The sequence below is a fragment of the Balaenoptera acutorostrata genome, chromosome 1 (genome assembly GCF_949987535.1).
Source record: "Balaenoptera acutorostrata chromosome 1, mBalAcu1.1, whole genome shotgun sequence".
Lineage (NCBI taxonomy): Eukaryota > Metazoa > Chordata > Mammalia > Artiodactyla > Balaenopteridae > Balaenoptera > Balaenoptera acutorostrata.
The window spans coordinates 193,410,467-193,427,401 of record NC_080064.1 but is presented as its reverse complement, the minus strand read 5'-3'; the positions used below and the strand labels follow the sequence as shown (position 1 = coordinate 193,427,401).

The 16,935-nt window shown below is 38.1% G+C and overlaps 1 protein-coding gene and 1 pseudogene across 3 annotated transcripts in view; one reads left to right on the top strand and one right to left on the bottom strand.

Annotated features, from left to right (window-relative positions):
• CRB1 (crumbs cell polarity complex component 1) overlaps positions 1-16,935 on the bottom strand; it is a 289,562-nt gene that overhangs the window by 189,934 nt on the left and 82,693 nt on the right. The window lies entirely within an intron of this gene.
• On the top strand, positions 10,255-10,373 carry LOC114235968 (5S ribosomal RNA; annotated as a pseudogene).

Genomic DNA, 16,935 nt, shown 5'->3' with positions numbered 1-16,935 from the left:
GCATAAAAGGAGGGGAAGGAAAATGAGACTGAAAAAAACATGGTAAACAGAAAGCACAAAATAGGATGACATAAACAAACCCAAATGTATTAATAATCACAGTACATATAAATGAACTTAAATCATCAGTTAGATGATAGAAAGTTTCAAATTAAATATGAAATCAAAATTTAACTGTAGTTTCTGTGCAAGAAATTAACCTAAAAACATGATGATACAGAAAGGTTGAAATGAAAGAATAAAAAAGTTATCTCAGAAAATTATGAACCAAAATAAAATTGGTGTACCTAAATTAATACCAGATTTTGTATAAAAAGAATTATTAGGAATAAAAAAGAATAATTATAAATAAAATAATTCACCAGAAAGATATAATTATGAACTAGTAGGCACACAAAACAAAGCTTAAAAAGATGAAAAATAGATGGAATGACAAAGATAATTTTCCACATCCTTTTGCCAACCATGTGAAAGATTTTTAGCTCATTAATTTCAGAAGCTGATAGGTAAAGCATACCAAACTTTCTAATAATTAATATGATATGGTATCAGTACAGGGGTAGATAACAGAAGAGTGGAACTTAAGAGAGAGCCTTCATTTAGAACCATGCGTATATGCAGAGGTATAATGACAAGTCAGCGGGAAAATAATGGACCATTCAATAAGTTATAATATATCAGGAAAAGGATTTTAGTTGCCAACCACAGAGTCTTCTCTGACTACTTTAAGCAGAAAAGAATTTTATTAAAGAATATTAGGTAGCCTGGGGCCTCTCTTGAAAGTCAGAGGTCTTGGCTCTGAAGAGTGCAGCCATCCCACAAGGAATGCTTTAAGAGAAACTCCATTGTCTCTGTGTCTTGGTAACTTTCAGTATTGGATGCCAGAATTCTGCCCACTTGTGTTTGAAGAAAAAACAAACAGCTCCATCATCATCACATCATGCTTGCCTGAATATGTTATACCAATTCCACTGAGCCGAGCTGCCATTTCATCTGTTCACTTCCAAATCAAAGTTTCATGCATATATTATGTCTGATTGGCAGAGTCTAGATTTCGTGCCTTGTGTTCTAGCCACCAAGCAGTCTGACTCTTATCTTGAGAGGAGATAACTTATAAAGTGGGAAATTGCCTAAATACAAAAAGGGTTTTCAAATATTGTTGTTCAGCAAAACTCATGTAATAATATGCACGCCTACTGGCCATCAACATGCACCACTCTTCCATGCCTAAACTTCAAAAAATAAAATAAAAAACAATATACTCCCGCCTAACAGAATGAAGTTATTCCTCCTATAAAAGAAAACACCAGAACGCTCTCTCCTCATATTTCCGTCATTCACAGCATCCTCCAATTCCAGGATCTATGAGTGCAGTGGTTATCCATTGTTGCATCACAGATCACCTCCAAAACAACAAACATCTTTTAATTTACAGTTTCTTTGTGTCAGGACTCTAGGCAAAGCTTAGCTGGAAACCTCTGACTCAAGGTCTTTCATTAGGCTGGGGCTGCAGTCTCATCTGAACGCTTAACGAAGGGAGGATCCATTTCCAAACTCACTTGTGTGGTTTCGGCAGAGTTTAGTTCCTTGCATGCTATTGGATTGAGGGCCTCAGTTCCTCACTGGCTTTTATCCTGGGGCCTCAGTTCTCTGCCATGTGATCCCCTCCACAGGAGAGCTCACAATATGACAGCTGGCTTCTCTGAGAGCAAGCAGGCAAGAGAAAGGGAGAAAGCACCCAAGGTAGAAGCCACAGTTCTTTGTAATCTAATCTCAAAAGTGACATCCCATTGTTTTTGTGTTGTTTTGTTCCTTAGAAGACAGGTTCAGTCCCTTCAAGAAGAAGGGATTTCACAAGGATGAATATTGCCGGGGGATCACTGTGGGCCACCTTAGTGTTGCTGGTTGATGGTTGATCACCATACTGGTTGATGGCCATTTCTCTCCTCATCTAGTGAAAATTCTATCCTGACCTTTTGTAACCCATGACCTAAACTATATTAACCATAAACAACATTCCCAATATAAAATAGAATAGAAATGGGGAAAGAAGGATACAATTTTGTATAGAATAGCATGATGGTGACTATGTTGCTAGAGACTGTGTTGCTTTGATAGATATGGTGGGTAGGAGGAACAAAACCCAAGTACAGAATAATTGTCCATTTCAGTGGGAGTAAATCACTGCCACCTCCACCTCAGAAGTGGTAAAATATAATCAACCTGCCATCAGTACCTCACTAGCTACCTATTCACCCAGGGGGAATCTGCTGACAGTCTTGTCTTTGTTCCTCTGTATGACATGTCTTTTTTTCCTCTGGCTACCTTTAAGATTTTCTCTTTATCACTTATTTTGAGCAAAGAGATTATGATGTGCCTTTGTATAGTTCTCCTTATGTTTCTTAGGCTTGGGAATTTGGAGTTTGTTGGGTGGGGTTTTTTTGTTTTTTTGGGGGGGTGGTTGTTGTTCAATCTGTAGGTTTATAGTTTTCATCCACTAGAAAAGTTTGGCCCATGGAGAACTTTGGCCATTATTTCTTCAAGTATTTTTTTTTCCTCATCCCCTTCTGCAGGGACTCAAATTATACATATATTAGACCTCTTGAAGTTGTAGAACAGCTCACTGATGCTCTGTTTTGGTGTGTTTTTCTGTTTGTTTTGCTTTGCTTTCTTTTTAAATGCTCTTTCTCTCTGTTTAATTTTGTACAGTTTCTATTGCTGTGTCACTAATCTTTCCTTCAATGTCTAATTTGCCACTAATCCCATCCAGGGTACTGTTCATCTCATACATTGTGGTTTTAATCTCTTTAAGTTTGACTTAAATCTTTTCTCATACTGTCCACATTTCTACTTAACTTTTTGAATATCTGGAATACAGTGGTAACTGTTTTAATGTCCTTATCTGCTAATTCCAACATCTATGTCAGTTTATGATCAGTTTCAATTGATTTTTCTCTTCATTTGGGTCTTACTTTCCTGTTTCTTTGCATGCCTCTTTTATTTGTGAACTTTACCCGTGTTAGGTGCTGGTTATTTTTGTCCTCCTATATATATTCTTGAACTTTGTTCTGTGATGCAGTTATTTGGAAGTAGTTTAATCCTTTCAGGTTTGCTTTTAAGATTTGTTGAGTAGGACAAGAATAGGCCGAGTCCAGAGCTAATTATACCACTACTGAGGCAGGTTCCTCTGTTTACCCAATGTCCCGTCAATCATGAGGTTATCTAGTCTGGCAGGTGGGACAGGTACTCTTCTCAGTCCTCTGTGAGTGCTGGGTGCTATTATCTTCGATCATTTCAGGTCATATTCTTTTCTGGGTCTTGGGTAGTTTCCTCACATGCATGAGCTGATCAGAACTCAGCTGAATACGCAAGAGGAATCCTCTGCATGCCTCTGGTCCTCTGTCTCTGGGCAGCAATCTCCTCTCAGGAACTTTATACTGAGAATTCTTTCTGGCAGGGTCTCCTCAAACATTCAGCTTCGCCCCTCAGTTCAGTGATTTGCTGGGCTCAGCTTGGGTCCCCTCACCCAATGCTGTTTCCTGGAAACTCTCTCAAGGTCGTAAGTTCAAGAAATTTTAGGGCTCATCTTGTTTGTTTCTCATTACTTGGAGATGACTGTCCCTTATTACCTGATAGCCATGTCTTAAAAACCATTATTTCATATATATTGTCAAGTTTTTAATTGCTTCAGACAAGAGGGTAATTCCAGTCCCTGTTATTCCATCTTGCTCAGAAGTGGAAGTGCCCTTCAGAATATAACCTTTAATTATTTTTTTAATTTTTAAAAACTTTTATTTATTTATTGTTATAAACATTGGTTTATAACAGTATATAAATTTCATGTGAACAACAATATTTTGACTTCTGTATACACCACAGTGTGCTCATCAACAAAAGTTTAGTTTCTATCCATCGCCATACAGTTGACCCCCTTTACCCATTTTGCTCTCCCTCTATTCCCTTCCTCTCTGGTAACCACTATTCTTTTCTCTGTATCTATGTGTTTTATTTATTTATTTATTTATTCCTCATATGTGTGAAATCATATGGTATTTGTCTTTCTCCATCTAACTTATTTCACTTAGCATAATACCATCAGGGTCCATCCACATTGTCACAAATGGCAAGATTGTATTTCTTTTTATGGTTGAGTAATATTCCATAGTATGTATATATACCACATCTTCTTTATCCATTCATCCATCACTAGGCACTTGGGTTGTTTCCATATCTTGGCTATTGAAAATAATACTGTGGTGAACATAGGGGTGCATATACCTTTTTGAATTAGTGCTTTTGTATTCTTCAAGTAAATACCCAGAAGTGGAATAGCTAGCTCATATGGTCATATATCTGATAAGGGGTTAATATCCAAAAATATACAAAGAATTCATCCATTTCAACATCAGAAAAACAAACCACCCAATTAAAAAATGAGCAGAGGACCTAAATAGACACTTTTCCAAAGAAGACATACAGTGGCCAACAGACACGTGAAAAGATGCTCAATATCACTAATCATCAGGGAAATGCAAATCGAAACCATAATGAGATACCACCTCACGCCCATTACAATGGCTATTATCAAAAGGGTAAGAAACAACAAGTGCTGCAGAGCATGTGGAGAAAAGGGACCCCTACTGCACTGCTGGTGAGAATGTAAACTGGTGCAGCCACTATGAAGAACAGTATGGAGATTCCTCAAAAAATTAAGAATAGAATATAACCTTTAAATGCAACATAATCTTCAAATGTAACAAATTTCTATTTTTTTGCACTTGGTTTTTTTTACTGAAGTTTAACTGACTTAGAATTTTATATTAGTTTCAGTTGTACAACATAGTGATTCAATATTTTCATACATTATGAAATGATTACCATAATAAACCTAGTTACCATCCATCACCATACAATGTTATTACAATATTATTGACTATATTCCCTCTGCTGTACATTACATCCCCATGGCTTACTTATTTTATAACTGGAAGTTTGTACCTCTTAATCCCCTTCTTTTATTTGTTTTTACCCAAGTTTTTATAACTAAGAAGGAAGGCAATTCCTGGTGGATCATTTGATTAGTTGTATTTCTTTCTCCTTCACGAGTAGAGTGAAAATTAGAATTTTCAGACAAGACTTAGATAAATTGAGCATGAGTGAATTTTGCCTTATTACTGCCTCCAGCATCTTTCTTTAGCATCTGTCTTTCTCACAATGAGAAGTCAGTATCCTCGGGCTGCACTGGGGTCAGTCAGGGTCCCCACTATAGGGGTCACGATAACCAGTTTCTTAGGCTTACAATCTTTTCCAAGCTCTCCACAGGTGATCTACTTTAGGTCTTGTTGTTTCAAGTCTCTAAGTTAAGAAACTGAAAGTAAATCTATGTTGATGGATTGATGAATTAACGTGGAATTGTCTTTTCATAAATGAACCTTCTGGAGAGTTTGAACTAACAAGAGCAACAAACAATGAAGAGAAATGTCAGGTATTGCAGCAGGAAATTTGGAGAAGATACCAGGTTGGTTACAGTAGGTTAAAGTTACTCTACTGTTCAAAGGGCTAGGACCAACTTTATTATATCTTCCCAACTAAGGGTTTACCAAATTCAGCCTCTTTATCATCAAGTTCTACCTTCCTTTCTTTCTTTTTTTAATAGATCTTTTTTGGAGTATAATTGCTTCACAATACTGTGTGAGTTTCTGTTGCACAACAAAGCAAATCAGCCATAAGCATACACCTGTCCCCATATCCCCTCCCTCTTGAGCGTCCCTCCCATCCTCCCTATCCCACCCCTCTAGGTCATCGCAAAGCACCAAACCAAACTCCCTATGCTATGCTGCTGCTTCCCACCAGCCAACTATTTTACATTCTGTAGTGTATGTATGTCGATGCTACTCTCACCTCGCCCCAGCTTCGCCCTCCCACCCCATGTCATCAAGTCCATTCTCTATGTCCACCTCTTTATTCCTGCCCTGCAACTAGGTTCATCAGTGCCATTTATTTATTTATTTAGATTTACTTACTTAGATTCCATATATATGTGTTAGCATATGGTATTTGTTTTTCTCTTTCTGACTTACTTCACTCTGTATGACAGACTCTAGGTCCATCCACCTCACTACAAATAACTCAAGTTCGTTTCCTTTTATGGCTGAGTAGTATTCCATTGTATATATGTGCCACATCTTCTTTATCCATTCATCTGTCAATGGACATTTCTTTCTTAATTAACTCCTATTTATTCAGTCTATATTCCAGAAATTCATCTTACCTGTCCTTTGGCCTCTGAATATATGATACAATGTGAATTTTTGGAATTTCAAAAGCATATAAATATTACACAATAAATGAATCTATCAACCTCAGTTTAATTTGAGAATTCTCTGATCTTTATGAACTTTCATTCATAAATGTCCAATACTCGATGAAGTAAAAAATTAATAGAATTCAAAACAGTTTTCCTTTTACCCGTGAACCAGAGACAAAATGACTCAGATAAATAATCAAATCAAATATTCATTATCTCTGATGACCATAAGGCTTTCCTTTAAATTACAGATATAAACAAAATTTTTATAAAATTATAATGCAAAAAATGAGACCTGTGTCAGTGATTTCTTTATAAAATCACGGGGCTGGGTGGTGCGTTAAGAGGGCATCCACGGCACCCAGGGGTCCTTGGGTACTAAGAACCTGTGATCACACTGAAGATTAATTGTAAAAAAACACTGTGACTTTACTGTGCTGGCTAAGAAGTCCTAGACACACACACAGGCCAGGAAAACTTTATAAAAAATAGATTCTTTTCTAATTCAGAAAATAAATCAAATTAAATTAGTAATTCCTTAAAAGTAAGATTTATTGAGACAGCTTTAATTCTATGTAGATGATTCTCTTCACTATTTAATCAGCATGTGTGTTCCCCTGGCAGGCTCGTCCTCTGGTGAAAATGGGAAGAGGTTGCCTCCTGAGACAGCATCACCTCTCAAAACTTCTGGACTATGATCTCTCAAAAACCCTTGTTCCCATCACTTTGGCCTCAGCAGGGAGGCAAATGGGAGTCACAATATACTGTTCATAGCTCAGTTCCACCATTATTACCATTATTCACAATTCCACTCCCCAAGGCTAGAAAGGTAATGAAATCTTACAGAAAGTTTGGAGGGACAGAGAGGCTTTAAAATGCGGTAATACAGAGGACTTAAAATTGAGACTCTGACATTCTCATTCCTCGCCCTTTGAACACCCCATGGAGAGGAACGTTTCACTGGCTATTCTTCTCCGGAGGCTGTGGCCTCTGCCAAGTTGACCAAGCTCTCCCCCGTCCTCCATTTCTTTCCAAATTCTCTCTTTTTACTCTCTGACCCCCAAATCCATGGCCACTTATCATTCAAAGTAGTTTAGCCGTCATTTCCTTGCACAATCTTCTTAGAAGCCATGCCCTTGGAGCACATGGAGCCTCGCCTTTCCACCCCCTCCAACCAATTATCCCAACTACCATCCAGGTCACTTCCCAGCCAGAGGGACTTCAGTGTTGATCAGAATCATCCTTCACAGGTTAACGACCATCTCACACTTCAGTAGCCTTCACTCCTGACCTGTTTCAGCCACTTACACTCAAGACCACAACTTGTCATAATCCCTCACTCCCGCTACACTGAATTGTTACATGACATGATAATTATTGACCTGCAACACAAACTGCTTTCAAGGACAGAGTAGGTTTAAATTTTACTAGAAGTGAAAGGATTGTGACAGAGCATAGGGTGAACCTCTGATTTCAGCAATGATCATTTTTAAAAAACCATCAAGGAAGAAAAGATATGTCAACCAAGCAGTGGATTTCCTTGTTCTCTTTTTAAAACAATTATAGTATTATAATGAACACTTGATTTATCCATTTTTGAAAGACAAATGCAATGATTGCAAGATTTTTATGTGTTTACTACGTGTCTGTGTAAAGCAGGCCTGAAGATTTGACCTTTAGTCTTGCAGCAGCAAATGAGGAATAGTTGCATCTAAATCAGATGCAAGATAAGTGAGAATCCCATGTCCCAGACTACGCACTTGTAATCATCGTTAAGGCTGTCTATGAGTAACTGGGAACTAATAGAATGGAGCTGTCCTGGAGCATGGGGGCTATTCACGTCAACCTGGGGAGATGTGACCCACAGAGGGTACAGGCACAGGGCTCATTATAAAAGCTGAAAGGACCTCAGAGCCGATGGCTACCCTGCGCTGAAGCTGTGTCTAGTCAACTTTGCCCCTTGTGATGCCACACACCCAGTGTGCAGGATGGCCAGGACATTGAGAGCTGTACCTAGGAAATATAGGACTACTGCCATGTTGTTTTGTGTGCCATGATGCTTGTCCTGCAAACTTTCTTAAAGATAACCAAGGGCTTCCCTGGTGGCGCAGTGGTTGAGAATCTGCCTGCCAATGCAGGGGACACGGGTTCGAGCCCTGGTCTGGGAAGATCCCACATGCCGCGGCGCAACTAGGCCCGTGAGCCACAATTACTGAGCCTGCGCGTCTGGAGCCTGTGCTCCGCAACAGGAGAGGCCGCGATAATGAGAGGCCCGCGCACCGCGATGAAGAGTGGCCCCCACTTGCCGCAACTAGAGAAGGCCCTCGCACAGAAATGAAGACTCAACACAGCCATAAATAAATAAACAAACAAATAAATACATACATACATACATACATACTAACATCAACATCATTAAAAAAAATAAATAAAAAAAAAAAATAGATAACCAAAACTGGTGCTTGATGAAGCCTATGGCGAATTTTGAGTTTGACTGTCAATCTGAAGTTAAGACCTCAGCTCCTGGTAGAGCAGAGTGGATGTCGCGTGTACATGAATTTATTCAATCCTCACAATACTACAATGCAGTTGGACATAATCACCATTTCCATTTTGCAGGACTGGAAAACGCAGAGTTTAAGTAAAATGGTTCAAGGTCACTCACCTTACAATTGAAATAAACTATTTCTCATTTCTTACATATTTTTGAAACTGATTTCTCTCTAAGAAGTATATATTTTTAGCATCTTAAAAACAGCAAATATTTACTTAATATTTTTGTCCCTATATAGCTCCTTCTGTTAGCAGAAGCTCTGTGACTTAAAATTTAAGCCCACAATTGTTGGAATACCTATACTATTTTGAAATAAAATTTATTTTAGTACAAATACTATTCTATGGTGATTAAAAATTTTGCCTATTTTTTACATCACATATTGTGTGTTGTACATGATATACAATTTGACATCCCGCATGGGTTTTTTATCACTTACAATTTTTTGAGAGGCAAAAGTTAACTTTTGAATAAGTGTTGACATTCTTTCCCTCTTTCCTTATTCACTAGAGGAAATTTGGCTCTGTTTGCTCATCTTCCCTACCCCTCCCCTAACCTCTATGAAACATTTTATCCTCGCCAGCTTTGTTCCTGGGTTTTTGTGATGCAAAATTAATATAATGGAAAAGGAGAGAAATGGAACTTGAAAATCTAGGACAGGTAATTTTTATGAGAGTAGAGATTTATTTCCAAGAGGCAAGAAAGGGGGGCCTATGAGGACTTCAAGAGAAAGGAGCTTTGGGGAGGTTGAGAGACTGGACTTTGGGAAGTAGTCAGAGATATTGAGAACATAAAAATGGAGAAAGTATTTTTTGAAGTTTTTCTGTGTATTATATTCTGTATTTTTTTTTCTTAAGAGACCCCAGAAAACATTTGAATTATTTTAATTTCATTTTGGTTACTGGATTTTGTTTGTCTTTGAAAGTTATCTCTAGATACCAGAGCATAAAGCAACACAATTTATGTTTCAAACATTTTCTTAGTACAAATGTGCTTGATTGATTTCATTAAAGTTATTTCTAATTTCCCACTATATGAAAATGTTATGGCTACCTTGGCATGTTGATCTTTGCCCTAATTTTCAATTATTATTTTTCTAGAAGAGTTTCTAGGTCGTTAGGTATGAACATTCTTATTTAAGGCTTTTGATACACAATGTGAAAATATTTTATAGAACTTCTCTCAGATATTTGTGTGCCCTGTTCCTGTCATGCAAAATAGTCCACAGTGTGGGCTCAATGGTAGTTATTGAATTAGCAAGTGAGGATTCGACCCTTTATCTGTAATTGAGTTTCTCCCTTAAACTTTGGAGGGGTGTCTCTAACTGCCTGATGGACATCTTCACCTGAATGTCCCAATTATATTTCAAAATAGGTTTAAAGTGTAAGCATGTGACGATGGCCATAGCACCCTGAACGTGCGGGATCTTGTCTGATCTCGGAAGCTAAGCAGGGTCGGGCCTGGTTAGTATTTGGATGGGAGACCGTCTGGGAATACCTGGTGCAGTAGGCATTAAAAAAAAAAAAAAAGTGTAAGTATGCACCCTACTTTCTTCCTTGCCTTTATGATTTCAGATGATGACATCATAGTATTATTTAAGGTGGGCAAGCTGGAGGCCTGGAAGTCATCCTTCACGATACTCCCTTTCCCTCTCTCATTTCTCATCAAACATGAAGCTGATTTCCCCCTGAAATATTTTAAGTCCACCCTTGTTTCTTCCTCCTTACTATAACCACACCGTTCAGGTCCCCATCATTTCATTTGAGGTCTCTGACCTACAGCCTTGCCCTCCAGAACCTGCTCATTGTGGCCATGTCAGTGTTCCTGCTTCAAGTCCCTCAGTGGCTTCCCATGTCCTTCACTGGCACTTCCCAAACGTGTGCCCAGAGTAGGTTACAGGGGTGCCGGAGCCGCAGGCCACCAAGTGGTCACCCTTGCTGTCAACAGTCCTGACTACGCAGTAAGCGCAGTACGCATACATTATCCTTTCTCTTGGGACCACGCTGTGAAAACACCTGGGCACCTGTGACTATCTGATCAATGTCCACTGCGGCACTTAAGCCTCTTCTCGTGTGCACCCTGCCCACAGCCCCTCATCTCACGCCACTTCCCCGTTCCCTTTTTCTATTAATAGGTCCCAAACGCACTGTGCCCTTGGCTGCTTCTCGCCTTTTTCTTACCCCTGTTACTCCCCTACTCTCCCCACTTCTTCCCTCATGCCAGTTTTCACCACACTTTAAGAATCAATCATTTACCAACTCCTACTTTGTTAAACTATGGATTAGTGTCTCAAAGTCTAATCTGTAAAAGACATGCATCACAGTCATGTGGGGTTTGTTTTTAAGGAAAAGAAAAAACCTGATTCCTGGGTCCCACCAGGAATAACTGAATCATAACATATGGATTTAGAACCCATAAAAAAAAAATCCATCATTTAAATGACCCCCCATGTGTTTATTTTACACTTTAAATTGTGTAAACCATTGCTGTACACACAATCTCACTGACCAATTTAGTTTACAAAATATGGTTACATATATTCCATAAAATAGCAAAAGAAACTAGAGTTACATAAGAAAATGTTGCCTTCATAAATATGAATTCATCAGCTTTGATCAATTAACAGTGAAGTATTTCCCAGGAAAAGGACATAATAAAAACTACCCTTCATCTAAAAAAATAAACAATTATATTGATGGTAGGCACACAATTGACCCTAAGAATTAATGAGATATATCTTTGTGACAATCTTCACTCTAAACAATTCCAGTGTTCATGATTACCTACTGAGGGGGGGAAAAAGCCTTAGAGAAATGTGCTTAATGGCATACATGGTCAGTATGATATTTAGATTTTTTGGAAGTCAGTTTATTCCCAAAGTTCATGGCTCTTTGAAATTCAACAGTCTCACAACAAATTCCCTTTGAGAATATACAGTATGTTGATATTTGAAATTATACTTGTAGCACATGCACTGGTGATGAGTACATGATACACAGTCTTTAATACCTTTATTTCTTATGGTTTAAGCAATAGGTCATTATTCACAGGTGGAACCTATTCACAGGCTGGCTTGATGATGTTTCCACTGCATCTTTCTCCTTTGATTATATTTTCTGATTTCTCATTGCCCATTATATTTGCATTAATGTTTTTCTTCATCAAGCCCAAAGTCTGGAGGCAGACTCTGATGCTGTTTCTACCCAAAGGCTATATAATTCAGGGGACCAAAAGTTTTCAATTGTCCAGTGTACCAAAATTTAGAAGGTCTCATAAATAGTGTAATCAGTATTTCCAAATTCTGACTGTGCAATTTGGCATTCAAATCTATTTTTACTCAAATAAACTCTTAAAATTTTAATATGGCTCAGTTTATCTTTTAATAATAGCTTCTTATAATAGTGAGTTTGATGCAATTCTCAGGCATTGATACTTAAAATGTAAAGCTTTGCATTTTATTTCTCTTCTCTTTCCTTACCCAGCCTCTCATAGAGGTGTGTGACATTGTGATATAATAAGAAATATTTTTTTTAAGTTTTCATCCATGGTTCCTGGCACATAGCTCTTCAAATTCTTATAATTTCTTAACAGCCCTGGGAGCATCATTTTTATATTATTTGGTCTTCGTCCTTGGTTCCTGAAACATCGATAGTTCCAGTGATAAAGGTGAAAGCAGTGCCTTGTTACTCATAACAGCCCTTTCAAGCACACCAGTGTTTATGTTAACGAGGTGATTTTGGAAAACCCCTAGATAAACACCTGATGGGACCTAGTTGCCAGGGTAAGCAACCAAGGGATTAGAGGGTTGGAACTTTTGGTCCCATCCTCTTACCTCTGGGGAGGAGACAGGGACAGGAAGTTGAGGTAATCACCTGTGATCAATGATTTGATCATCATGCCTACGTAATGAAGCATCCATAAAAACACCCAGCTGTGGGGATTTGGAGGCCTTCTGGGTTGATGAACCCATGGAGGGGCTGGGAGGGTGGCTCGCTTGGAGAGGGCGTGGAAGCTCCGAGTCCGTACCTCCTGCCTCCCACACCTTGCCCCGGGCATCTCTTCCATCTGGCTGTTCCAGAGTTGTAACCTTTTATAATAAACCAGTAATCTAGTAAGTAAACTGTTGTTTTCACACTGAGTTCTGTTAGCCACTCTAGCAAATTATCAAACCTGAGGAAGTGGTTGTGAGAACCTCTGATTTATAGCCAGCCAGTCAGAAGCACAGATGACAACCTAGACTTGCAATTGGTGCCTGAAGTGGGGGAGATGGGAGTGGGACTGAGCCCTTAACCTGTGGGGTCTGAGCTAGCCCCAGGTAAACAGCGTCAGAATTTAACTGAAATGTAGGACACCCAGTTGGTTTGCACAGAGAATTGGAGAATTGCTTGGTGAGGGCAAAACTACCCCACAGTTGGTGACCAGAGTGTTGACTGTGTTGGGTGTGAGAAGACTGGTGAGTAGAGGGAGAAACAGTTTTTCCTTTCAAGTTTCTAATGATATCTGTAAATGAAATGAGGATGGAGATAACTAGAAATTTATAATATACAAACCGGATATGCTATTGCCTAAATTCTGAGTTGAACTTAACCTCAAAATATAATTAATTTTAGTAGGGTTAATGATTTCAAAGCAAGCTTGATTATATTTCCTTTCAGAAAACATTTCTTTGTATCACAAGACTAGTTTGATTTTTTGGACTAAATTTTCTCTATCTACATCGGAAAAGAATGCCTAGATACATGCACAGATCTCTGACAATACTTTTAAGTGTGATTATTCTCTTAGACAACAATGTGTGAACAGCCTTTATACATCCGTCCACCCCACTACAGTGTAGATTTGCCTGGAGAACAATGGTATTTTCTATAGTCAATACCTTGCTCATATTAACTACTTAATAAAAATTTGTTGAAATGTTTGTCAATGTCAGTAAATTTTTAATATTCATCCTTAATGTTTATTTAAATAAATTTGTATAGAAGTTGCCCTCTGGAAGTTGGAAACAAGGGAAAAGTAAAGAACACCACACTATTTGTTTCAAATATTTTCTGCCTTAACATATCCCAGGTTCAATGACATCAGGCTTAGCCACATGACCTGCTTTGATGAATTAAATATGAGCCAGACTGACATAGGTCACATATGCACTGAAGCCATGACATGGTTCTACCAACCCTCTTTCCCTCTGCTGTGAAAACACCAGTTCTAAAAAGGGATTACCTCTTCAACCTGTGTCTCCAGATGAAGATACATGAAGTAGAGTTACAGTCAACCTGCCCGCAATATGTGGTGGGAACAAAATATAAACCTTTGTTGTTGTAAACTGCTAAGATGTTGAGTTTGATTGTTGCAGCATAATCTAATGAAATCTGCATCATACAGGGTGAATTACAAAAACACTCTTGATCTTTATTCCTGTTTTTGTGCCAGTACCATACTGTTTGGATTACTGTAGCTTTGTACTATAGTCTGAAGTCAGGGAGCCTCATTCCTCCAGCTCTGTTTTTCTTTCTCAAGATTGCCTTGGCTATTCAGGGTCTTTTGTGTTTCCATACAAACTGTAAAATTTTTTCTTCTAATTCTGTGAAAAATGATATGGAACAGGATAGAAAGTCCAGAGATAAACCCACACACCAATGGTCAACTAACCTATGACAAAGGAGGCAAGAATATACAATGGGGAAAAGACAGTCTCTTCAATAAGTGGTGCTGGGAAAACTGGACAGCTACATGTAAAAGAATGAAATTAGAACATTCTCTAACACCATACACAAAAAACTAACTCAAAATGGATTAAAGACCTAAATATAAGACGGGATACTATAAAACTCTTAGAGGAAAACATCGGCAGAACAATTTCTGACATAAATTGCAGCAATATCTTTTTTCATCCACCTCCGACAGTAATGAAAATAAAAACTAAAATAAACAAATGGAGCCTGATTAAACTTAAATGCTTTTGCACAGCAAAGGAAACCATCAACAAAATGAAAAGAAAACACACAGAATGGGAGTAAATATTTGCAAACAAACCAACCGATAAGGGATTAATCTCCAAAATATACCAACAGTTCATGCAGCTCAATATAAAAAAAAAACAAAACCAAACAACCCAATCAAAATATGGGCGGGGGGCTTCCCTGGTGGTGCAGTGGTTGAGAATCTGCCTGCCAATGCAGGAGACATGGGTTCGAGCCCTGGTCTGGGAAGATCCCACATGCCACAGAGCAACTAGGCCCGTGAGCCACAACTACTGAGCCTGCGCATCTGGAGCCTGTGCTCCACAACAAGAGAGGCCACAATAGTGAGAGGCCCGCACACCGCGATGAAGAGTGGCCCCTGCTTGCCGCAACTAGAGAAAGCCCTCGCACAGAAACGAAGACCCAACACAGCCAAAAATAAATATAAAAATAAATAAATAAATAAAATTTTTTAAAAAAACAAAACAAACATGGGCGGAAGATCTAAATAGACATTTCTCAAAGAAAACATACAGATGGCCAAGAAGTACATTAAAAGATGCTCAACAACACTAATTATTAGAGAAATGCAAATCAAAACTACAATGAGGTATCACCTCACACTGGTCAGAATGGCCATTATCAAAAAATCTACAACAATAAATGCTGGAGAGAGTGTGGAGAAAAGGGAACCCTACTACACTGTTGGTGGGAATGTAAATTGGTACAGCCACCGTGGAGAACAGTATGGAGATTTCTTAAAAAACTAATAAAAATAGAACTACCATATGATCCAGCAATCCCATTCCTGGGCAAATATCTGGAGGAAACCATAATTCGAAAGGATACATGCACCCCAATGTTCATTGCAGCACTATTTACAATAGCCAGGTCAAGGAAGCAACCTAAATGTCCACTGATGAAGGAATGGATAAAGGAGATGTGGTGCATATATACAGTGGAATATTACTCAGCCATAAAAAAGAACAAAATGATGCCATTTGCAGCTACATGAATGGACCTAGAGATTGTCATACTGAGTGAAGCAAGTCAAACAGAGAAAGACAAATATCATATGATATCACTTTTACGTGGAATCTAAAAAATGGTACAAATGAACCTATTTATAAAACAGAAACTGAGTCACAGATATAGAAAACAAACTTATGGTTACCAAAGGAGGAGGGGATAAATTGGGAGATTGGGATTGACATATACACACTACTATATACAAAATAGATAACTAATAAGAACCTACTGTATAGCATAGGGAACTCTTATTCAATACTCTGTAATGACCTATATGGAAACAGAATCTGAAAAAGAGTGGATGTATATATGTATATGGTATAACTGACTCACTTTGCTGTATAGCAGAAACTAACACAACATTGCAAATCAACTATACTCCAATAAAAAAATTAATTAAAAAAAAACCACTCTTTACTTATCCAAGCCTATGATTCCATTACTTAGAATAATCATGGAATCAAAAAATGTGGATCTCACAGGAACCTGGTAATTATATAATCTACCTCCCTCATTCTACAAGTGAGAAATTATCATAAAAGATGCATTCATGGATATGCAATTAACTAATGATGGGCCAGGGCCCAAATCTGAATGTCCTGACTCTACTTATTTAAAAATTAATGCTGAATATAAATATTTCTTTATATTAAAAGGAAGGATCACTAAAATTATAGACAGATATGAAATCAAAATAATGAATTCCCTGTATGAAAAAGTTATTGCTGCTAATTCACAACTGATTTTTCCAGTAGTGATGCTTGATTTGCTAAGAGCTATTTCCATTCTCTCTCTTTGTGTTCAACGCGACAAATTTGAGACCAGCAGATCAGACTGACCAGTACTCGTTGTATACTCTTGGTCTCTGTGCGAAGCAAACAGAACCACACTGAGATTGAACAATAAACCCAGCCTCATTAGCACTCTGCTCTCACTAATTTGCCTAAAGTGGACTTATTTTAAGGATCAAAGAATTTCGGATTCAGAGAAAAGAATCATTCATTTGGGAATTATCAGCACAATTATGTGAAGAACCAAAAAGACCACAGAAAGTTTAATCTAGGTTACATAGGAGCAAGTTTTGC